The following is a 26,229-nucleotide window of genomic DNA, read 5'->3' as shown; positions in this document are numbered from 1 at the left end:
CTTCTCTTTTCTAGAAACTCTTCAGTCCTGTTACACAGCTGGTTCGACATTCTGCACGCTCGTATTTTGCTCATTAGGCGCCATTGCTAAATTGCGTCGAAATTGTTTACAGCAGCCTGTACCGTAACATTCTTAAGGTGGTGTCAGATAAAGTAAAAAAAATCCTGCGTCATTGCCGTCAGTAGTAAAATGTATCATATAACTAATAGGAAAATGCAGGTTCCATTTTTCTCTATTTCGTTCTGGCTGCCCACTGACAGACGGATGGAACCTTCACTTTAGAGTTAATTATGTAATTCATCTGTGGACGGCAGCTGCACAGAGTGGGTTTTATTTTATTTGACGCCACAGAAGGAACTTCGCCGTTTAGGGCGTTGAAAATCATATTATGATACCTGAAGACGATCAGACGACCAAAACCGCCAGTTAATAAAGATTTAACTATCAACAGTTCTTGACGATCTTGAGAAATGGCTTTTTGCAATTATTGTTAACTAAAGATACGAGCTTCGTTTTATGTTTATGGATACACTCCACTTCCTCTCATCATGTATTAATAGCACCGAGCTTTAACGGGGTTTCAGGAACTTGTTAAAAAAAGAATCCAGAGAAGTGTGAAATCTATGTGCTATTAAACGTTTCACTTGAGACGCAACGTAATACATTTTACTCTTTACTGATTCATTCCTGCTCTCTCTCTCTCTCTCTCTCTCTCTCTCTCTCTCTCTCTCTCTCTTCGTCTCTACCCGCTGGAGACCAGGCATGTGGTAGCTCCTTTCGTTTTCGTCTTGCATCGTCCTGCCGTTGTGTTTCTTCATTTTTTTTATCTTCCAGCGGGACAAAGTGAGTAATTAACATGTATCTTTGTTTCTCACACCTAACCTCTCTACAGCATGAAACTGTCCTCCCTGATAGCTGAGTGGTGAGCGAGACTGATTGCCGTCCTACGGGCCCGGGTTGATTCCCGGCTGGGTCGGAGATTTTCTCCGCTCAGGGACTGGGTGTCGTATTGTCTTCATCATTTCATCCCCATCCGGCGCGCTTAGGTCGCCCAATGTGGCGCCGAATGTAATAAGACCTGCACCAAGGTGGCCGGACCTGCCCTGCAGGGGGCCTCCCGGCCAATGACGCCAAACGCTCATTTCCATCACAGCATGAAACCGAATCGTTTGCAGACGAGTTGTTCTACTTCATTCGTCGCTAGTTGCTTGATGCCTTATTTTGAAAGATTTAAACAAGTACGAGCAACTTTGTGCGGTATCTGTTGCTCATAGCCGGCCGGTTTGGCCGGGCGGTTCTAGGCGCTTCAGTATGGAGCCGCGCGACCTCTACGGTCGCAGGTTCGAATCCTGCCTCGGGCATGGACGTATGTGATGTCCTTAGGTTGGTTAGGTTTAAGTAATTCTAAGTTCTAGGGGACTGATGACCTCAGATGTTAAGTCGCCTAGTACTCAGAGCCATTTTGAACCTGTTCCTCATAGAAGCAGTTCCCACAGGCCTAACCAGACTAACGAGTTTTCTTCTCATTCTCCCTTATGCTGTCATCTTGTTGACGCTCTTGACTTCTACAAACAAATCGCCTGACGAACGTTAATCCAAAGGGCTTCCCGACAACTATTGAACTCCGCAAACGTATTTGGTATGTTTCATGTAATCTTACCTTTTTCTCATCATAATTATTCATCACAATCTCCTTACACATGTTCTTTATCTTCTTAAGTATTATTCCTACAAGTGTAAACAAGTTGAAAACTATTCTTTTCTACATGTGTAGACATGGATATACTCGTATGTGTCTACCAGCACTGCTATGGAACGTCCGGAGAAATTTGAAATAAAAAGCAACGAACACAAATAACTTAATTCCAAGAGACAATTACTGCAGGGCTAATGCTTCCCCTGAACGCCCACTTATGTAAATGGAGTGGGAAAATGATGGCAGATAAGCATACCTCTGGAACACCTAAAGAGTTTGAACCAAATTTGAAAATATATGTCTCTGAAAAATTTGTACTGTAGTGGTAAGACACCCGGGATGGGGGTGTGAAGGTGATATACATAAAAAAAATCGAAAATACATTATATTAGCGTCGACGCCATATTTTTCGTGGCTGCTGTGGTCATTGTGAGTGTCCCGGTGACACTGCAGCCATAGAGGGGGTAGGGGGGGGGGGGGGAGGGGAAGGGGGGAGCGGGCAGAAGTTGGCAGTTGGAAAGGGTGATTGTTTGAAGTTTAACTCTGGAGCGTTTGCAGCAGTTTTAACCAAAAGAGGTACATCTGCTGAAAACAGTACTAACTAGAAACCCTTAATGTTCCTAGGGACAGGAGTGGGAAAGAGATGGCATGTAGGCATAAATATGGAATATTGTTTGCCAAGTCGTCCTCCGCAGTTTTTAAGTACTGTATGACACCCATGATGTGTAGACCCGCCGATAGCTGCTAGGTGAATTGCTTATGTTTTACAAAATCATCTTCGATCCTTCAGAATATTTTCAGCTAAAAACAAGCATCATCATAATGTGTATATGCTCAGGTTATGATTTCCAAACATTTTTATCGAGTCAGTTCGAGACAGAAATCCGTTAAAGTCCTACATGAACAAAACCTTCACACTACATATCTGTAATGGGTGGCGTGCACTAGTCATATACATTTGACAGTAACTTTTTTACCTGTTTCACATAACATATATTGTCGAAAATACATTCCACCTATCCTGTTGATTCTCAGCGTGACCGTTCGACACTCCATTCTATTGTAATAGATAATTTGCAGAAACTTCAGCTAAACTAACTACTCGTGTGGCTTACTGTACGCGAAAAATAATGTGGGCATAAAACGCCCCTAAAACCGCTAGGGTCGTGTGTGAAAGAAGGTGAAATGTAAAAAAAAAGCCGGCCGCCGTGGCCGAGCGGCTCTAGGCGCATCAGTTTCGGAACCACGCGACTGCTACAGTCGCAGGTTCGAATCCTGCCTCGGACATGGATGTGTGTGCTGTCCTTCGGTTAGTTAGATTTAAGTAGTTCTAAGTCTAGGGGACTGATGACCTGAGTTAGATTTAAGTAGTTCTAAGTCTAGGGGACATGACCTGAGATATTATGTACCATAGTGCTCAGAGCCATTTGAACCATTTTGTTTTTGTAAAAAAGAAATCGAAAACGAACGATACTGATGTCGAATCTGTAGATTTTATCCCTTCATCCAGGATGTCCGTATAATCAGTTAATAACAAAGCCAAATGCGTTTCAGAATCAATTTCAACATTGCACTATTTTGGGCAACTACTAACGTGTTTCTCTAATGGAAGGTGTTTGCTGCTGAGCTGTCTTTCGTACAATATTTGCCAAGAAGTTTCCTGACTGTGGAATCAAATCGTTACTGGTCTATTAAGTTTTTATCGACTCGCTCGCACTGTTTTTGAAGTCTTTAGGATTTTCTATAAAGCTGTATACGAACATTCTGAGCTGTATCAACATTAAATACACACAGCATTAGAACGGCACCCGTGGAATACTTAACACTTTTCACTGATGCATGTAAAATGTCCTTCCACGCTCCCGAATTTTTATGCAATGGTGCAGTGGTTTGAAGTACTAGGTAAAAGAATGAAACGTTTGCAGAAGTTCTTTGGTTTTTAATTTAATTTTTTTCTGAACGATGTCACGTGGCGTAATTATGCTACAGTATTATTTGTGTACTTCTGACAGTTGAAAAAGATGTCGTCAACCGTTGACAAGAGTTGAATATCTAAGCGTGCTGCCATTGTAGATCTTACACGGTGCAGCAACGTTTAATGTGACCATTTGTCAGAAGCTGAATAATCATCTTTTGCACCGCGAACGTGCAGGAGGAAAGTGAGATACTGGAAAATACTGCCAGGACTGTGGAACCATGCCGACTTCACTGTCGTGGCCAGCTCGCTAGGTTTCTCGCTCGTGGATCCACTGCGCGAACAGCCCGACTGAGTTGGTCGATTGGACATAAATCCAGGGAGTCTGGTGGACAGGGGAGTACTGCGAACTCGCCCTGGTGCTCTTCTAACCACGCACGTACATTCCGAACTGTGTGACACGTTGCATTGTCCTGCTGGTAGATACAACCTTGGCCGCGGAAAAATCAAACCGCATGTAAGGGTGGACATGGTCCCCAAGGATAGATGCGTACTTCTGTTGATTCATTGTGGCTTAAGGACTGACGAGTTCACCAAGCGAATGTCACGGAAACGTTCCCCTGATCATTAGGCTCCCTCCTCTGACCCGGGACCATTCGACTATTGTTACGAAGTGTTTGTTTGCAGACGTATGACGCCGACGGAGCATAAAACGTGATTCGTCTGAGAAGCCCACCTGTCTTCACTCAGTGGTAAGCCTAGTTGCGGCAACGGCGTGCAAATTCCAGCCTTCGCGCCCGATGGGTGTATGGACCGGGCGCCTGCTGCAGAGACCCATAAGTAGCGACGTTCGCTGAACGGTCGTTGAGGAGACACTGTTGGTGGCCCTTTGGTTCATCTGGGCCGTCAGATGCTCAACAGTTGCACGTCTGTTCGCCCCGACAGATCTCCGCAGCTGTTGTTCACCTCTGTCACCTATGGCCCGTGTTACACCGCAGTTGCCGCGGCACCTGTTTTGTATCTCACGATTTTGCCATGCACCTTAACCACGGCGGCATGTGAAAGGTGTACAAACTTATCCGCTTCGGAATTGCTTCTACCCTTAGTACGAAAGCCAGTGAGCTTGCACTTTTGGACGTCAGTTAAATCGCTCCGTTTCCACATTACAACAACTGCACTGTTTTCCGGCGTGCCCCCTGAACGCTTTATACAGTGTACAAATTTTAAGTTGACAAACCAGAACAGCACGACAAACAAGCTGCAAGCGAAAAAATGTGTAGAATCCAAAGTTCATTACTTTCGAGGGATACATCTGCTGGTGCTAAATATAGCCCGCCCCCTGGGGAGGGGGGCGGAGGTAACTTAAAAATTTCAAATGGGAACTCCCATTTTTTATTGCAGAATCAGATTCTACATGAAAAATACGTACATTTTGTCTTAAACATTTGTTTTGATTCTTGGATGTCCGCAGCTCCTGGTCGTGCGGTAGAGTTCTTGCTTCCCGCGCCCGTGTTTGATTCCCGGCGGGGTCAGGGATTTTCTCTGCCTCGTGATGACTGGGTGTTGTGTGATGTCCTTACGTTAGTTAGCGGACTTCCAAGAATCAAAACAAATGTTTAAGACAAAATGTACGTAGTTTTTATGTAGAATCTGATTCTGCAATAAAAAATGGTGGTTCCCATTAGAAATTTTGAAGTTGCCTCCCTCCCCCGCCTCCCCCCCCCCCCCCCCCCCCCCCGGGAATGGGGTGGCGGGCTAATTTTAGCACCAGCAGATGTCCCCCTCAAAAATAAACAAATTTGAATTCTACACAGTTTTACGCGTGAAGCTTATTTTTCGAGTTATTCTGGTTTGTCAACTTAAAATTTATACCCTGTATAGCTAATGCCGTCGGCGAGTCTTTTCTACACGTTGATGTAAAACATAGGTGGACCGTGTATTAACCCTGCATTCCTCAGACCGCAGTGGAGTTTAGAATTTTTTAAGAATAGATTAGATGTACTTTCATTCCAATTGATCCGTAGTGAGGTGGCCCTCCAGGATGTAGAACATGTCAGAAGAACAACAATACAAGACAAATATTTACAACTCAAACAAATAAGCTGATGCACCATTCCACAGGTCCCAAGTGGAATGATCGTCATTTTTTAATGGACACTATATGAAAGAATCATTTTACAAATACTAATGCACTGAATTTAAAATAAAAAAATATTTATTTATAAGGTAATAAACGTGTAATACAACTACTATAATACTTATTTACAATGAACACATTACTGCACTGAAATTGTGCAGAAGTTATATTGTACTTATATATATGCCCGCACATATCAGTTGGTTCGACTGAGAGATTCATCAGTGGAGTAGAAGGAGTTGGCCACCAATAAATCCTGTAGGCTTCTCTTAAACTGAATTTCATTGGTTGTTAAGCTTTTTATGGCTGCTGGCAAGTATTTGAAAATGTGTGTTCCTGAATAATGAACACCTTTTTGTACAAGACTAAGTGACTTTAAATCCTTTTGAAAATTATTCATATTTCTGGTATTGGTTACATGAATTGAGCTGTTGGTTTGAAAAAGTGATATATTTTTAATGACAAATTTCATTAAAGAATAAATATCACTTAAATCAATGAGTCAATATCGGAGCTGAAAAGAAGCGATAGGTCGCAGAAAAAATGCAGGACTTGCTGAGGACAGAACTCATAAGCTTTGTATTTCTGACTTAAAACTTACTGCCATTATTTTTGCTTTATTTTTCAAGTGCTCATACAAATCATCTTTCTTTCTGTACACTGTTTCAAGGCAGTGCCCATCGTTGCAGAGCACTGCTGAGGAAGCAGATCTGATACGTGTGACGATATCTCAGTACCCTCTTTATCCTAACACGATACTTCATTATGAAAAATTTGCGTGATATGTGTTTTCTGGAGTAATGCGGACACTTGAAACCAGTAAGGTTGCCGGCCGTGGTGGCCGAGCGGTTCTAGGCGCTTCAGTCCGGAACCACGTGGCTGCTACGGTCGCAGGTTCGAATCCTGCCTCGGGCATGGATGTATGTGATGTCCTTAGGTTAGTTAGGTTTCAGTAGTTCTAAGTTCTATGTCACTGGTGACCTCAGATGTTAAGTCCCATAGTCCTTAGAGCCATTTTTGAACCAGTAACGTTGCAAAACAATAACTTCGACGTACTATGTAACGGCTCAGGGGACAGTTAAAAGATTCTGACAGCTGGGGTGTCGTCCTTATTGGTGTCTGATTTCTTGGGTCATCGTACCTCTCCTGCCTGTCCCTGTCTATCGATATCTATACATTCTCTGTGTTAAATGACTCCGCTAGACAACCTTTACTAAACAACTTTCACTTTCTCCACTTTGCTGTAGCTAATGCCAGCTGCTATTTTCCGATCGCCGGCCCCTAGAGACGTTACTTTTTGCTTATCGTGGACCATGATTTATCGCCATAGGACCGATCCTGTCTTATTGCTAACGCGATACAGAAAACGGACCCGCGCTTGTACCTTCTGAAAGACATGTAAGGAAGGGAAAAAAGGAGCTAGAGTAATTCGGTTAGTAACGAAAACACTGTCAGCCACCAGAAGAGGTAGCCGTTAAGACAATTAACTGGCTGTTACAGGGAGTAATTTGTGGTTCAGGGAGCGGGAAAAACTGTCTGATGGTCTCAGAGACACTGACGTGGTGATTGTCATCCCTTGCCCTTTTGTCGTGTAGTTTCACGGTACTGAAAGTGGAGCAGTTGTGGGAGAATGTGCAGCCTTAATGGGCGTACAACGAGAAACGATTTCCGGTTTGCTGAGTTGGAAAAATGTCAAATCCATCTGTAGCTTTCACCGCTTACTTTCATATGAGGCGGACTCTGGCAGATAAGCCTCACTGTGTACTCCAGTTTACGAGTGATTCTTCCTCCCTATTTTCTTGATCAACTGGCGTGTAGCAACGTCGAGAGTACGTAAATCTCAATTAAATAAATTTTCTTGACTTTACGTCTGTGGTCACAATTTTTTTGTCATCAGAGTACCTGTTTGGGTCTATAATCTCTCTCTTCAGATGTTTCTTATGAAAATATGTCCTAAATACTGGAGCCATGTTTTTATAAAACAGACCGTTAGTCTGAGAACAAAAAAAATGACCATAGATGTAAAGTAAAGGAAATTTATTCTATATTCCGGTCATAGTTCAATTCGCGACTATGTCACAGCTGGTAAATCTCAATGGGATTAACAGGTTAAATTTAACCATAAGAACTAACATTACACTTTTCTTACTTAAATGCATACAAGGTGAAAGGTGGCAGGGGTAAAATACAGGGAGCGAAAGTGGTGTGTGGTGTGCAAAGTCCAGTCACGGAATAATCGGTGCCCCTTCTTTGACGGGACGGTGACTACCGAAAGGTACGTGAAGGTTTTGGAAGGTGATTTTATCCCCATTACCCAAAGTAACCCTGATTTCGACAAGACGTGGTTCATGCAAGACAGAGCTCGACCCCATACAAACAGGAGAGAGTTTGAGGTCCTGGAGGAGCACTTTGGGACCGAATTCTGGGTCTGGGCTTCCCAGAGGCCACTGGTTCAAATGGCTCTGAGCACTATGGGACTTAACATCTGAGGTCATCAGTCCCCTAGACTTAGAACTACTTAAATCCAACTAATCGCAGGTTAGCACAAACATCCATGCCCGAGGCAGGATTCGAGCCTGCGACCGTAGCAGCAGTGCGGTTCCGGACTGAAGCGCCTAGAACCGCTCGGCCATCGGCCACAGCGGCCGGCGAGGTCACTGGCATAGGCCTCGATTGGTCGACATATTCTCTGGACCTGAATACATGCGACTCCTGTTTGTGGGGTTATATTAAGAAAAGGTGTACAGCAATAACCACAAAAACCATCGCTGAGCTGAAAACAGCCATTCAGTAGGTCATCGAGAGCATCAATGTTCCGACACTTCAGTGGCTCAGGCCGAATTTCGCTATTCGTCTGCGCCACATGATCGCCAATGATGGCAGGTATCTCGAACATGTCGTAACCTAAATCCGAATATCTGTAGTGACATTTACAAGTTGAATAAAGTGCAAGGACGACGTATTTTGTGACTAATTACGTTTTTTTCATATAATGCAATAACTGTCATCCAGCTGTATTTTCATGAAAGATCTCTCTCTCTCTCTCTCTCTCTCTCTCTCTCTCTCTCTCTCTCTTTCTACCATTTTCATTTACGTATTTACTCTACAAACAGCTATAAAATACGTCTCAGCGAAAAATTCGTACCAGTGTTAACGATTTTTACTCAATTCGCGTATTGTGCGAACGAAACTGACTGCAGTTCTCCTATTCTACGCGAAATAGACAATGAAGGCAGCAGAATTGTTTTGTAGTCCCCCCCTCCCCCACTTCTCTAATTTTACACAATAGGTTTTCGAGAGGACAATGTCATCTTTCATCCAAGACTCCAGTTTGAGCTCTAGAAAAATCGTGTGGCATATTGGGCTGGCCTTTCTACTCGACGGCACTTCGGCGACTTGGGCGTGTTTGTGATGAAGATGACAGTAAGTGACTAGGATTGCATAAAACCCACTGACCGAGCGAAGAAAATCCGCCCCGTACAGGAATCGAACTCAGGAGTCCGGTGTATAGACGTATCTAATCTAACCGCTAGACCACGACCTGCGGTAAGTTCCAGGAATGAACCTTTTACACTTGTATGGTCTGTACCAACCTGTTACGATCCTACGAATGCGTCTCTGAATTGATAAGGACTCAAAATTCTGGAGAAGTACTCTTGAACTATTGCACTATTCTCTTGCACGTGGTGTCTTTCACAAGTTTGTCGCACTGTCCCACTACATTCTGTCTTGGATTATCATCCGAGTCGTGGCGGCACTTTGTCATAACGTTTCGAACTGTTTCCTAATCGTTATCTTCAGGTGAGGTGTGTTCATATCTGTTCCTTTACAGCCGCTGGACCGCAAACTCTCCTGCTTAGATCTCAACGGATGGGACAGTCGTAATTTGCTTACTTGCGACATCCCATCAATACGACGAGAACTACTCCATTGTCCCGTCGGTTGCGACTTCGGGAGAAAAGGACTGAAATGGACATGTACCCTATACTTCGCCTGAAGATGAATAGGAAATCGTCGAAACGTTGTGACAACACGACGCCACGCCTTGGTTGATAATCGGAGATTTCATCAACGAAATTCACGAAGAAAACTTGTATTCCCATAAAGATTAATTACATCGCGTACAGAGCATTTAAGCAGTCATTGTTTCCATACTCCACACGAGACTGGAACGGAATACAATGGGAAGTACACTCTGCCGTCCACTTCACATATGTTTACAGAATGTACTTTATTTTGCACATTAAAGGTGAACTGCCACTAAAATTAGTACGGATTTGTTAGAGTATTGTCACTGAAGATAACGAAGTACGATGCGCGTTCTTAAATACGGCCACTTGGAGCTTTGCAGTCGCCACACTGCCCCATGCTCGCCACGTACCTTCAACTGTTGGCTATCCACAAATGCCATTATGGTAGGTTTCGCTTGCGTGAACTTATAAATTTACGTGTTTAAAATGGCTCAGCCGATTGCAAATGCCGCCGATTGTGAAATAAGCGCTGTTATCAATTCCTTAAATGCAAGAGGTATGCTAAACTGCCGAAATTCATCGTAAGATTAGTGTAGTGTACAAGAAGACGCTATGGTCGCTGGACTGTTGTTAGAAAATGGCGTAGAGCTTTTAAAGACGACCGCACAAATGTGCACGATGAGGAAATGGGCGATTGTCCATCATTACTGATGACCCAGTGTAGAAAATCGAAAAAAAAGTTTGAGAAGACAGTCGCTACACGATTCGTTATTATCTCTAGCCTTTCCGCATGTTTCAAGAAATGTTCTGTATGAAATTCTGAGAGCATATTTACAGTATGGGAAATTGAGCGCACGACAGGTTCCAAAAACTCACACAGAATTGCACGAAACCAATCCCTTAGCAAGTGCAATGACCTTTCTCCGGAAATATTGTGTCGGTTGAATACGTTTTTAAGCAAAATTGTCACTGGTTACGAAATACTGGTCGCACACGTCAAACCGGAATCAAAACAACAGTCGTTCGAATGGAGGTAGTCAATATCCCCCCAGAACTGACGTTTTAGCAAACAAAACCAAGCGCTTTGTATTTTCGTGTAGGCAGGGTGTTACGTTTGTCGACTTTTTGTCTCGGTGTCGCACAGTCAGTGCAGACATTTATTATGAAATCTTATAGAAGCTGCGCCGTACAATGCAAAGCAAATGGTGTGGCACGCTCAGTAGAGGGATCGTTATGCTCTGCCCTTCTGGTTCATCGTAATCAGGGGCCTCTTTGCGTCGTGAGCTAAGGAACAATCTGATCACCCACTGTATAGCCCTGACGTAGCACTTTGTATCATTTGCTCTTCCATTTAAAAAAAAAAAAAAAAAGCACCTTGCTGATCAACGCTTCGAAGAAGATGATGATGTCAGAACGTCATCAGGGGATTGATTAAAAACTGTCAGGCGGCAGATTTCTTTAAGGATGAATTTCAAAAACTGGTCGAACGAAACGATATATACTTTAATGTAGGTGGAAATTGCTATTAGCATTCAATAAGTAATACAAAATATTTTTTCCTGTAAGCGCGGTGGTTTGATTCAGGATTCGAATACACCATATTAATCCCGATTCTTGCGGCTACAAGACACTGTTTTTCAACATAATCTGCATTCATTGCGACGGCTGTACGCCACCTTTCTGGAAGAGCTTGTACCGGGCGCTGTGGCCGAGCGGCTCTAGGCGCTTCAGTCCGGAACCGCGCTTTTGCTACGGTCGCAGGTTCGAATCCTGTGTGTGATGTCCGTAGGTTAGTTAGGTTTAAGTAGTTCTAAGTGTAGGGGACTGATGACCTCAGATGTTAAGTCCCATAGTGCTTAGAGCCATTTGAACCATTTTTGAAGAGCTTGTATCCCTGCATGGTACCACTCTACTGATCGACCTCGGAACCAAAGGCCTGCTGCATCAGTAACCTCGCCATCATACACGGACTGCTTCCCGATGAGTGCATCCTTCATTGGGCCCAATAGGTCAGAAGATGCCAAATCTGGGCAGTCCAATGAAGTTTCGTAAGAACATCTCAGGTGCCACACTTGCGTGAGGCCTTGAGTTGTCACGGTTCGTTTGCATTTTTGTGGCGACGGACACGGCGAGGGCTTCAATTTCCTGAGTGTGTGTGTGCGGCCGACCGGCACTGGGGAGATCGAACAGGTTAAATGGTTGGTTGATACGGGGAAGGAGACCCAACAGCGAGGTCGACAGTCCCATCGGATTAGGGAAGGATGGGGGAGGAAGTCGGCCGATCCTTTTCGAAGGAACCATCCCAGCATTCGCCTGAAGTGATTTAGGGAAAACCTAAATCTGGATGGCCGGACGGGGGTTTCAGCCGTCGTACTTTCAAATGCGAGTCCAGTGTGCTAACCACTGCTCCACCTTGCTCGGTCGGACAGGTTTGTGCGAGCTTGTTGCTGTAATGACAGAAGCCTCGTTCAACGACTCACTGTGCTTTTGTTCACATCCAGGTCTCCGTAGCCATTCTAAAAAAAAAATAATGGTTCAAATGGCTCTGGGCACTATGGGACTTAACATCGTAGGTCCTAAGTCCCCTAGAACTTAGAACTACTTAAACCTAACTAACCTAAGGACATCACACACACCCATGCCCGAGGCAGGATTCGAACCTGCGACCGTAGCAGTCCTGTGGTTGCGGACTGCAGCGCCAGAACCGGAAGGCCACCGCGGCCGGCTAAACATTCTCCAAGAGCCTACCAACATCTGCGATGCTCTGGTTATCCAAGGTGTTCTGTCTCCGTAGCCATTCTAAAAAAAAAAAAAAAAAAAAAAAAAAATGGGTCAAATGGCCCTGGGCACTATGGGACTTAACATCATAGGTCATAAGTCCCCTAGAACTTAGAACTACTTAAACCTAACTAACCTAAGGACATCACACACACCCATGCCCGAGGCAGGATTCGAACCTGCGACCGTAGCAGTCCTGCGGTTCCGGACTGCAGCGCCAGAACCGGAAGGCCACCGCGGCCGGCTAAACATTCTCCAAGAGCCTACCAACATCTGCGATGCTCTTGTTATCCAAGGTGTTCTCCTTAGAACACACCCTCGTTACAGACGCCATTTTCAAGGCTACGTACATCGAAGCCACCTATCCGTACCTTTTCCGCAGCTCGTGGTCGTGCCGTAGCGTTCTCGCTTCCCGCGCGCAGGTTCCCGGGTTCGATTCCCGGCGGGGTCAGGGATTTTCTCTGCCTCATGATGACTGGCTGTTGTGTGATGTCCTTAGGTTAGTTAAGTTTAAATAGTTCAAAGTCTAGGGGGCTGATGACCTCAGAAGTTAAGTCCCATAGAGCTCAGAGGCATTTGAACCATTTATCCGAACCTTGTGAAACTATAGGGGGCTGAAGCGGGGACATTTCACGATGTTCCACAATAAATTCTGCATTTTTTCAACCGAAATTGGCCAAGAAAAAAAGTGTTGCTTAACTATTTGAACGCTTCACGTATGCTGGAAAGTTCACTACTGGCCATTAAAACTGCTACACCACGAAGATGACGTGCTACAGACGCGAAATTTAACCGACAGGAAGAAGATGCTGTGATATGCAAATGATTAGCTATTCAGAGCATTCACACAACGTTGGCGGCGGTGGCGACACCTACAATGTGCTGACATGAGGAAAGTTTCCAACCGATTTCTCATATACAAACAGCAGTTGACCAGCGTTGCTTGGTGAAACGTTGTTGTGATGCCTCGTGTGAGGAGGAGAAATGCGTACCATCACGTTTCCGACTTTGATAAAGGTCGGATTGTAGCCTATCGCGATTGCGGTTTATCGTGTCGCGACATAGCTGCTCGCGTTGGTCAAGATCCAATGACTGTTAGCAGAATATGGAATCGGTGGGTTGAGGAGGGTAATACGAACGCATCGTATCACTAGCAGTCGAGATGACTGGAATCTTATCCGCATGGCTGTAACGGATCGTGCGGCCACGTCTCGATCCCTGAGTCAACAGATGGGGACGTTTGCAAGACAACAACCATCTGCACGAACGGTTCGACGACGTTTGCAGCAGCATGGACTAGCTCGGAGACCATGGCTGTGGTTACCCTTGACGGTGCATCACAGACAGGAGCGCCAGCGATGGTGTACTCGACGACGAACCTGGGTGCACGAATGGCAAAACGCCGTTTTTTCTGAGGCATCCAGGTTCTGTTTACATCATCGTAATGGTTGCATACGTGTTTGGCGACATCGCGGTGAACGCACATTGGAAGCGTGTATTCGTCATCGCCATACTGGCGTATCACGCAGCGTGATGGTATAGGGTGCCATTGGTTACACGTCTCGGGCACCTCTTGTTCGCATTGACGGCACTTTGGACATTACATTTCAGATGTGTTAAGACCCGTGACTCTACCCTTCTTTCGATCTCTGCGAAACGCTACATTTCAGCAGGATAATGCGCGACCGCATGTTGCAGGTCCTGTACGGGCCTTTCTGGATATAGAAAATGTTCGACTGCTGCCCTGGCCAGCACATTCTCCAGATCTCTCACCAACTGAAAACGTCTGGTCAATGGTGGCCGAGCAAGTGGCTCGTCACAATACGCCAGTCAGTACTCTTGATGAACTGTGGTTTCGTGTTGAAGCTGCATTGGCAGCTGTACCTGTACACGCCATCCAATCTCTGTTTGACTCAATGCCCAGGCGTACCAAGGCTGTCATTACGGCCAGAGGTTGTTGTTCTGGGTACTGATTTCTCAGGATCTATGCACCCAAATTGCGTGAAAATGTAATCACATGTCAGTTCTAGTATAATATATTTGCCCACTGAATACCCGTTTATCATCTGCATTTCTTCTTGGTGTAGCAATTTTAATGGCCAGTTGTGTAAATTCAGGCCGAGCCTTTCATGGAGAAGTATAGATGTCGTAGTTAGTATTGTTTTATATTTTATTTTAAAACGGTACTGGTTTTAAAAACGCGCCTCACGTTACTGAACTCCTAGAGTAACCCAAACCTACGTCAAAGATTTATCAGTCCTTTTTCTGTTGACGAGGCAGAACTTTCTCCCTACTGTGCGCGGAGAAAGCAGAATTCTTGTGCAGTCGCGTATTAATTGGTCGCGTGCCTCGACACGGCGCAGTTTTTTGACCCACGTTAATGGGACGGCGGCAGTCTCCGCTTCACAACCCGCGCTGCCCTGCCGGCAACAGTTTATGTTAATTCGCGCGCGCGCCGCCTTTCGCCTCCCCGCAAGCCGGCCGCGCGGGTGTGTTTTAATTAAGTGGCTCCTCTCCTACTTCTACCCGAGGGGCCATTAGCTTTCAGCGCGATTGTTCTCCGCGGTTTTAGCAGCAGCGGTAGCCGCCTGTTTTCATCGCGGCCACTTTCTCCGGCGCTGCACTCGTGTCTCGCTACCGTCTCATGGTTGTGGGGGTGGGGAGTGGGTGAGAGGGGGCGTGTTTTGTCGTCCACACTCCCCCTGGCCTCGCTTCCTCCCTTTCTTGTGTGCCCCCTTCTGTTTTTTGTAAGGGTGCCAGAGTCGTCACGTCTCATTTCCCTGCAGCTGTTTTGTGTCCGTTATGTGGAAGGTGACTATGGACTGGGGTGCTAGCGCGAAAGAATTTCGTGCAAATAGGCTGTTAACGGTTATTCTCACGTCGATGATGGCTTTGGCAACCGTGACTCGGCACTTCACATACGCTGAAGTAGTAGTAGTAGTAGTAGTAGTAGGACAGTAGAACCGCTCTAATCCGACCTTGGATTGTCCGTCACTCTGGTTAGTCCGACCATGGTGAGGCTCCGAGCCTGTGCCGTCTTGTCACTTACTGGGCGCCTGTCGGGCCATTGTTGCGGTGTCTATCGCTGTGCATATTGTTATACTGTACGTTATTGTCCAGTTTTATCCTTTGTTGGAATTAAAAAACGTCGTTGTTTGCTTTATTCCGTGTTCTCTACAGTACTTAGTGCTGTAGATTCACTGCGTGTACAGTTAGTTTTCCAACATGTCTGGATTGAAACGTAAACACGTAACTCTTTCACTAAATGAAAAATCAGCACTGCTACAAAGACTGGACGAAGGAGAATCGCTCCAGAAAGCTGCAAAGGAACTGAATTAAGGATTGGAGGAAGAATCGGAAAGACATTGAATCCTATACAGTTACGACTGATGGTGAAAACACTCTGAAGAATCACAAAACATTAAAAAAGCCTAAACTTGCACTGCTTGATAACACGCTGTGGATGTGGTTTTGTCAAGAAAGAAGGAAAGGAACTCCAATATCCGGGCCAATTCTCAAAGAAAAAGCGATAGTTTTGCACAAAAATCTGGAAGCCCAAAGTAAATTTGCTGCCAGTGAAAGCTGGATTGATCGTTGGAAAACTCGTCATGGTGGCCGATTTGTTTCTATTTCCGGTGAAAAACTATCTGCAGATGCCGCAGCTGCTAAGGAGTATTCTGTTAAGGTTCAAGAAATTGTAGAAGAAAATAAACTGTTAACCTGCCAAGTATAAAACATCGAGACAGGGCTGAACTTTAAAATGTTGTCAACAAAAACGCTCGCAGTTTCAAATGAATCAGTGGTAGGAACGTAACTTATAAAGGATAGAATAACAGTCATTCCTTGTAGCAACGCAGATGGTACCCACAAGCTCCCCTTGTTCGTCATTGGCAAATCTAAGAAGCCAAGGGCATTCAAAAATATAAACTTATATTCCTTGCCGGTTTATTACCACAATCAAAAATCTGCTTCGATGGATTGCAACCTTTTTAAATCTTGGTTTTTCGACGAGTTTGTGCCATCGGTCGAAAAAGACTTGAAGCAAAAAAATCTGCCTGTTCGTGCTCTACTGCTGTTGGATAACGCACCATCACATCCATCTGAGGAAGATTTGGTGAAAGGGGACATAAAAGCTCTCTTTCTGCCTCCTAATTTGACCTCATTCATCCAACCAATGGATCAGGGCGTTATCGAATGTTTAAAAAGGCGATATTGCAGAAAGTATATCAGCTCAATCTTGGAAAAATCTGAAGGAAGTCATAACTTATTTGAGGCAATGAAATCCCTGAACATCGCTGCAGCATAGGATGAACTCAAATCTGACGCACTGCGGAAATCATGGCGTAAGCTTTGGCCAAAAGCTATGGCTGAAAATGAGCATACCGAATACATATTATAGTGTGTGTAGACGTTTTTTAGTGAATATATTTTTAACGCTGTGTAAAAGACATTTTTTTACATTACTGTAGACGTCTTTTAGTTCTTCAACCGTTTAATTTGTTGTGCTAAATATCTTTTTATTATTTTTTTGCAATAAATATTAGATTTTTCGGATAATCCGACCTTTTTTTCGTTCCGACCATGGTCCCAGACCCGAAGGTGACGGATTAGAGGGGTTCTATTGTAGTAGTAATAGTAATAGTAATGTTATTCATCGGTAGATAACTTTTACAAGTACACTACTGGCCATTAAAATTGCTACACCAAGAAGAAATGCAGATGATAAACGGGTATTCATTGGACAAATGTATTATACTGGAACTGACATGTGATTACATTTTCACGCAATTTGGGAACAAGTTGCTGGAAATCAGTACCCAGAACAGCCATTTGATACGCCTGGGCACTGAGTCAAACAGAGCTTGGATGGCGTGTACAGGTACAGCTGCCAATGCAGCTTCAACACGAAACCACAGTTCATCAAGAGTAGTGACTGGCGTATTGTGACGAGCCAGTTGTTCAGCCACCATTGACCAGACGTTTGCAATTGTTGAGAGATCTGGAGAACGTGCTGGCCAGGGCAGCAGTTGAACATTTTCTATATCCAGAAAGGTCCGTACAGGACCTGCAACATGCGGTCGCGCATTATCCTGCTGAAATATAGCGTTTCGCAGAGATCGAAAGATGGGTAGAGCCACGGGTCGTAACACATCTGAAATGTAACGTCCAAAGTGCCGTCAATGCGAACAAGAGGTGCCCGAGACGTGTAACCAATGGCACCCTATACCATCACGCTGCGTGATACGCCAGTATGGCGATGACGAATACACGCTTCCAATGTGTGTTCACCGCGATGTCGCCAAACACGGATGCGACCATTATGATGCTGTAAACAGAACCTGGATGCATCAGAAAAAATGACGTTTTGCCATTCGTGCACACAGGTTCGTCGTTGAATACACCATCGCAGGCACTCCTGCCAGTGATGCAGTGTCAAGGGTAACCACAGCCATGGTCTCTGAGCTGATAGTTCATGCTGCTGCAAACGTCGTCGAACTGTTCGTGCAGATGATTGTTGTCCTGCAAACGTCCCCATCTGTTGACCCAGGGATCGAGACGTGGCTGCACGATCCGTTACAGCCATGCGGATAAGATGCCTGTCATCTCGACTGCTAATGATACGAGGCCGTTGGGATCCAGCTTGGCGTTCCATATTACCCTCCTGAACCCACCGATTCCATATTCTGCTAACAGTCATTGGATCTCGACCAACGCGAGCAGCAAGGTCGCGATACGATAAACCGCAATTGTGATAGGCTACAATCTGACCTTTATCAAAGTCGGAAACGTGGTGGTACACATTTCTCCTCCTTACTCGAGGCATCACAACTACGTTTCACCAGGCAACGCCGGTCAACTGCTGTTTGTGTATGAGAAATCTGTTGGAAACTTCCCTCGTGTCATCACGTTGTAGGTGTCGCCACCGGCGCCAACCTTTTGTGAATGTTCTGAAAAGCTGATCATTTGCATATCACAGCATTTTCTTCCTGTCGGTTAAATTTCGCGTCTGTAGCACGTCATCTTTGTGGTGTAGCAATTTTAATGGTCATTAGTGTATATTGGGTTTGTATTACAATTTAAAAACAACAAAAATAACGCAGTACATGGATAGAAAGAACATTAAAGAAGTTTTGCAGTACGGTGCAACAATAAGGCTGATTGTTGCCGTGTTCTGAGAATACTTCGTACTTCCATTGTAGCAGCTGTACCAAGTCTGTGAGCGCAGGCAAACACTGGCAGCGTTAGTTTGAAGTGCTTGCTATGGCATCGTGATCACGGAGTGAGATTCGGCCAATTCTGCAGTACAACTTCGCGCTTGGTTTAAACATAGGCCAGTGCTGTGAGGAAATGACTCTTGCACTCGGTGGTGTGTGTCCACATCGTACAACTATATTCAGGTGGTACAGAGAATTCCAAAGAGGAAATTTCAGTCTGGAAAACGTCTAGAGGACGAGAAGGCCACGACTATCGGCTATAGAGGAAAATATTGGCGTTGTGGGGAAAATGCTAGAGGTAGACGCGAGTGACCTATAAGCAGATAGAGGATATCTTAGGGTTAAAGACACCAGCAATTCGTTCGATTCTGCATGATCATTTGCAAGCAAAGAAACTGTGTTGTCTCTTGGTGCCACATACACTCACGAAAGAGCAGATGACACGAGGCATGACTTCGTGCAGGGAGATGTTAAAGAAGTTGTCTAAGGGACGATCTCAGTGTGTGGATAACATCGTGACAGGTGACGAGACACGACTGCACTGTTATGATGTGCCGACTAAGACTCAAAACAATGTTTGGAACTTTGCACATGACGACACACCCGTAGCTGTCAGAAAATACCGATCAGTAAAGAATAAAGTGATAACTGCCTTTTTCAAATCGAGTGGAATTGTGGAGCGTGTTGTTTTGGACACACAGAAGACAGTCACAGCTAAGTGGAACACTGAGCAGTGCCTGCCCAAAGTCATCCAATCTTTGAAGAACCTGCGACCGAAGTCAAGAATAGACACTTGGTTCCTCCAGCACGACAACGCTCCACCTCATGGCGCCAAAGCATGCACCGAATATTTGCGGGGTACAGGACTCATGAAACATGTTGAGCACCCTCCTTGTGTCTTTGCAATGTCCCCTCGTGCGAAAATGAAGCTGAAAGGAGTGCAGTTTTCAAGTCATGAGGACCTCCTGAAGGACTGGAGCAACGAATGTGCCTTACTCATTACAGAAACTTGGGAGAACTGGTTTAGGGACTGGTTTTGGAGGATGGAGTAGTGCGTTCAGTTCGGTGGAAATTACTTCGAAAAAGTTAAATAAATAAAGCTGTTTTGCGAAACGTTCCTAGTACCCTTTGTACAGACACTAACATAATGACAACTCTAATTTGACGACGATGGGGCAGGTATTCGCCCGTGACCTTGTAGTAGGAACCATCCTGGCATTTGCTTGAAGTAATTAATGGATACAGCGGAAAATCTAAATCACGTTGGCCGGATGAAGACTAGAGCATCCACCCTCGGAATACAAGCCGGGTCTGTTTAAAACAGTATTACATCATTCGATTTATGCCTAGTGCACAACACTGTATTTAATAACGTAAAATACTAGTGCTACACTGTTGATTCACTTCTCACTCCCATTCATTGCTCACGTCACACACTATAACAAAATGGTTCAAATGGTTTAAGTGGCTCTGAGCACTATGGGACAACATCTGAGGTCATGAGTCCCCTAAAATTTAGAACTACTTAAACCTAACTAACCTAAGGACATCACACACATCCATGCCCGAAGCGGGATTCGAACCTGCGACTGTAGCAGGAGCGCGCTTCCGGACTGAAGCGCCTAGAACCGTTCGGCCACAACGGCCGGCGCGCAACTCTCAAAAGTTCTCGAAAAAATCGACTTAGAAGATTTCTGAGAAAATTCAGATCTTTAAAAGGGAGGCGGATTTCGCGGCGAGCACTGTGGCTCACTCCATAGCGGTGCAGCGTAGTAGTTCGGTAATCAAGGCATCACTAGTTCGAATCTCGCGATGGTGCTATTTTTCCTTTTTTTGTTCATGTCGTTTACCTATATCGTACAACATAAACGTCATCAAATATATGCTAAGTAACACATATCTGACCATTACTTTTATGAAAAATGAACGTCGTCTTGTTTCTAATTACATGCTATACAAATTAGTTTAAATTGCAAATATAAATTATTAATTACGTATTTTATATGAAATATTGTTTAAATTAAAAAATAATATATTTATGGTCTTTTATAAAATTTAGATAATATTTGCAATGAAAACGCAATTCTATGTGCGATGTATAATTAGTAACAAGAAGACATGTAGTTTTTTTAAAAATAATGACGAGATTTACATCAATTAGTATACCTTTATGAATGTGTATTAGGTGATGAAGGCATTCGAAAGGAAATGGCTCAAATGGCTCTGAGCACTATGGGACTTAACTTCTGAGGTCATCAGTCTCCTGGAACTTAGAACTACTTAAACCTAACTAACCTAAGGACATTACAAACATCCATACCCGAGGCAGGATTCGAACCTGCGACCGTAGCGGTCGCGCGGTTCCAGATGTAGCTCCTAAAACCGCTCGGCCAGCCCGGCCGGCTCGAAAGGAAAGAAATAAAATTGAAACACGAAAGACCATAGCTAAATACTGTAATATCACATTTTATCACGGAAATTACTGTCAAATATTGTGCTGCGTGTAGGAACCAAAATCGTTACACCTTGCATAAGAAAAGCGAACATTATCAGTGCATTATCTCTCATTTTTATTATTTGAGTTGTTGGTTGTAATGTAAATGACTCCGATTTTGTTCTTGCTACTATAAAGTCGATAGTAAAAGTTGTATTCAAGGAAGAAATAAACGAGTGCCCATCTCTGATAAATAATTTAGTGAGACTCTTTCAAATCATCTACGTCGACATGGAGTTGCAGAGACACTGGGGAGATTGGTGAGCGAACCAGGAAATACACATTCCGAGTTTCAACAGACTCAAGAGCACGCAACAAGAAATTTGCTACAGCTCTTTAGAAACAAATCACCACACGAATAATTACATACACACAAGGCGAGTTTAGTTTCAAAGGACGCTTCAATACACCTTCTGACAACCAGGGATACATACTAATCTTGTCTATGAAACCAAAAAATACATTAAAAATAACAATATAATTCGAACTAGCAATCCTTTGATCACTCAGTTGCCATCCTCGATAGATACCGAGCGAAGCACGCCGCCTGTCGTGGGAATCAATTTAATTTTATGGATTTAGAGAACTTCAAGATGTTCGGAAAACTGGAAAATAGATAAATCGATTTTCTCGAGAATTTTTTTGGTTTGCATTGAACTGCTTTAGATATTTGAGTTCAGAACTTTACGTGCCTTATATACAGGGTGTTACAAAAAGGTACTGCCAAACTTTCAGGAAACATTCCTCACGCACAAAGAAAGAAAACATGTTATGTGGTCATGTGTACGGATCGCTTACTTTCCACGTTAAAGCTCATTTTATTACTTCTCTTCAAATCACATTAACCGTGGAATGGAAACACACAGCAACAGAACGTACCAGCGTGACTTCACTTTGTTACAGGAAATGTTCAAAATGTCCTCCGTTAGCGAGGATACATGCATCCACCCTCCGTCGCATGGAATCCCTGATGCGCTGATGCAGCCCTGGAGAATGGCGTATTGTATCACAGCCGTCCACAATAGAAGCCTGAAGAGTCTATACATTTGGTACCGGGGTTGCGTAGCAAGAGCTTTCAAATGCCCCCATAAATGAAAGTCAAGAGGGTTGAGGTCAGGAGAGCGTGGAGGCCATGGAATTGGTCCGCCTCTACCAAGCTATCGGTCACCGAATCTGTTATTGAGAAGCGTACGAGCACTTCGACTGAAATGTGCAGGAGCTCCATCGTGCATGAACCACATGTTGTGTCGTACTTGTAAAGGCACATGTTCTAGCAGCACAGGTAGAGTATCCCGTATGAAATCATGATAACGTGCTCCATTGAGCGTAGGTGGAAGAACATGGGGCCCAATCAAGACATCACCAACAATGCCTGCCCAAACGTTCACAGAAAATCTGTGTTGATGACGTGATTGCACAATTGCGTGCGGATTCTAGTCAGTCCACACATGTTGATTGTGAAAATTTACAATTTGATCACGTTGGAATGAAGCCTCATAAGTAAAGAGAAAATTTGCACTGAAATGAGGATTGACGCATTGTTGTATGAACCATTCGCAGAAGTGTACCCGTGGAGGCCAGTCAGCTGCTGATAGTGCCTGCACACGCTGTACATGGTTCGGAAACAACTGGTTATCCCGTAGCACTCTCCATACAGAGACGTGGTCAACGTTACCTTGTACAGCAGCAACTTCTCTGGCGCTGACATTAGGGTTATCGTCAACTGCACTAAGAATTGCCTCGTCCATTGCAGGTGTCCTCGTCGTTGTTGGTCTTCCCCAGTCGCGAGTCATAGGCTGGAATGTTCCGTGCTCCCTAAGACGCCGATCAATTGCTTCGAACGTCTTCCTGTCGGGACACCTTCGTTCTAGAAATCTGTCTCGATACAAACGCACCGCGCCACAGCTATTGCCCCGTGCTAATCCATACCTCAAATGGGCATCTGCCGACTCCGCATTTGTAAACATAGCACTGACTGCAAAACCACGTTCGTGATGAACACTAACCTGTTGATGCTACGTACTGATTTGCTTGATGCTACTACTGTAGAGCAATGAGTCGCATGTCAACACAAGCACCGAAGTCAACATTACCTTCCTTCAATTGGGCCATCTGCCGGTGAATCGAGTAAGTACAGTACATACTGACGAAACTAAAATGAGCTCTAACATGGAAATTAAGCGTTTCCGGACACATGTCCACATAACATCTTTTCTTTATTTGTGTGTGAGGGATGTTTCCTGAAAGTTTGGCCGTACCTTTTTGTAACACCCTTTATACGACAGATTGCTGACGCAACTACACGAATAATCAAGAGAGATGGAAGCATGCCCTGTATTTAGAAATGTGCAACTGGGACTGAAGAACAAACGAGATTTTTTTCTTTTTGCGAGATATACATAGTTCGGAGTAATATGAGTTACTCAGGTGAAAAAGGATTGAAATAAACCCGAAATTTAAAGCATCTGTTGTAATTTCATCTGTTTGAAATCAGTTTGAAAAATTTCACACATACGAGACTAAAATGCAGAAAAGAATTATTTAAGTAGAAATTAAATTTTAATATAATAGTTTTTTAAATCGGACTAAAAAGTATTAAATAATTTGTCCTAGACTCGTACCCATTTCCAAATCAGTACAGATAGTTCTGAAAATTCGTGACAGAAAATTTTTAATAGGTATGAAAATACTTGTCAGATTTAACCTGGGGTGCACGCAGTACATAATTGATGCATGAATAGCTCACGTCTTGAATATAATCTGTTGCAGGTGCCGCACGTTTTTCGCGTTAAATCTTACAATTATTTTCATAGACATCAAAAATTTACAGTCACAAATTTTCAGGACTGTCTGTATAGGACCGGCCCGAATGCAGTGGGCCGGCCATGTGGCCCGGATGGAGGATCACATATGGCCTCGAAAGCTCCTGGACTTCACACCTACAGGAAAGAGACCGCCAGGGAGACCCAAGAAGTGTTGGACGGATGGCAGATAGGATGCGTGCGGTCCACTGGGCCTGATCACGTCGTAGTGGTAGTAGTAGTAGTGGTAGTAGTAGTAGTAGTATCTGTAGGGGGTTCGGGGGTTGGGTTGTTTGGGGGAAGAGACCAAACAGCGAGGTCATCGGTCTCATTGTGTTAGGGAAGAACGGGGAAGGAAGTCGGCCGTGCCCTTTCAAATGAAACAATCCCGCCATTTGCCTGGAGCGATTTAGGGAAATCACGGAAATCCTAAATCAGGCTGGCCGGACGCTGGATTGAACCGTCGTCCTCCCGAATGCGAGTCCAGTGAGCTTGTAAGTAGGCTGTTTAGGTTTTTATGTTGGTAACGTCACGTAGCGCTCTGTATGAAAATGACTGTGCTGTGTAACGCAATAGCCCCGTGCTAATCCATACCTGAAATGGGCATCTGCCGACTCCGCATTTGTAAACATTGCACTGACTGCAAAACCACGTTCACGATGAACACTAACCTGTTGATGCTACGTACTGATGTGCTTGATGCTAATACTGTAGAGCAATGAGTCGCATGTCAGCACAAGCACCGAAGTCAACATTACCTTCCTTCAACTGGGCCAACTGGCGGTGAATCGAGGAAGTACACTACAAACTGACGAAACTAAAATGAGCTCTAATATGGAAATTAAGCGTTTCCGGTCACATGTCCACATAACATCTTTTCTTTGTTTGTGTGTGAGGAATATTTGCTGAGAGTTTGGCCGTACCTTTTGTAACACCCTGCATAAAAAGTTACAAATATCTGAGTGTCGAGTGGTCTGCTGTTGAGACAAGAACGTTGCTCTTGTGGAAGGGGCTTGTATCAGAGGCGCGAACCCCGACACGGGGCAGTGAGGACACGACCGCTGTTCCCGTGCCGCGCAGCCGGCCTCGCCCGCGGGCGCTGCAGGATCGTGTTGTTCCCGTCTGTCCTGGACGGCCAGGTGTTCGCTGCCGGTGTGGAAAGGCGACGGACGCCGCTGTGCCGGGTATCCGCTGGAGCGCGGCGGCGATTAATGGCACTCAGCGCGGCGGCAGCCGTCAGGCCCCACAAACCGTAATGCTCCACCGGCAGGCCGGCGAGTGCCACGCGAGCGAAAGCACGGGACTGGCGAAGAAAGCGTGGCGTCTCGTTACCTACCCTCTGGCCGTGTGTCTGGCTGACACCTGGCCACATGGCGCGGGAATTTCCTTCACTTTCAGTGCCCGCGTAGCACAGAGGGATCCTGTTGACCAGCGATTCCCAAAGTGGTCGACATAAACGAAAACTGACTTTGGAAGTCGACGATTGGTACCTTAGTACCTAGGAATTAACTAAAGAGAGGCCTCCTTATTCATAATAGTCTGCTAACTTAAAGCATTGCTAATTCTCACTCTGTCTTCTTCTATTGACCTAAGTTAGAATAAAAAATAACACTCTGTAGCTGCTGTTTTAAGTTAACGGACCATTATGAATAAGGAGATTGATCTTAAAAGTAGGTAATTTGGCCATGGGGGTCTGAGGTAACAGTTCATTTTGGAAAAGGGGTCACTTGTCCAAAATAGTTTGGGGATCCCTGCTGTAGACTGTGTCCCAAATAAAGGCAGAACGCTGAGAGAATTATAAGGGGCGATCAAAAAGTTCCCGTTTCAAGGTATTGTTGTAGCGTGTATGCAACGCAGCGTGACTCCGATGCCTGGTATATAAGCACTGACATGCAGACAGGTCATTATTTACTAAGGTGGTATGGAACAGATACCATCGGTGACCAAGCAGCTCGTTAGAATGAAATTACAATGAAATGAAAACCCTTAGAAGCTTACAGGCGTTGTCATACGTCAACGGGGAATGATGAAAATGTGTGCCCCGACCGGGACTCGAACCCGGGATCTCCTGCTTACATGGCAGACGCTCTTCCATCTGAGCCACCGAGAACACGAAGAATAGCGCAACTGCAGAGATTTATCTCTGGCACGCCTCCCGCGAAACCCACCTTCTCAACGTAGTGGTTCAAAATGGTTCTGAGCACTATGGGACTTAACAGCTA

At 44.7% G+C, this 26,229-nt stretch overlaps 1 protein-coding gene and 1 non-coding gene across 15 annotated transcripts in view; one reads left to right on the top strand and one right to left on the bottom strand.

Moving 5' to 3' along the window:
- Positions 1-26,229, top strand: part of LOC126284467 (myelin regulatory factor) — a 1,300,448-nt gene that overhangs the window by 1,057,739 nt on the left and 216,480 nt on the right. The gene's annotated exons all lie outside the window — the stretch shown is intronic.
- Positions 26,045-26,118, bottom strand: Trnat-ugu (transfer RNA threonine (anticodon UGU)). The gene has a single exon. It is a non-coding gene; the product is annotated as a tRNA-Thr (tRNA).

Source organism: Schistocerca gregaria, chromosome 8, assembly GCF_023897955.1.
Source record: "Schistocerca gregaria isolate iqSchGreg1 chromosome 8, iqSchGreg1.2, whole genome shotgun sequence".
Classification (NCBI taxonomy): Eukaryota; Metazoa; Arthropoda; class Insecta; order Orthoptera; family Acrididae; genus Schistocerca; species Schistocerca gregaria.
This window is presented reverse-complemented; position numbering and strand designations above follow the sequence as displayed.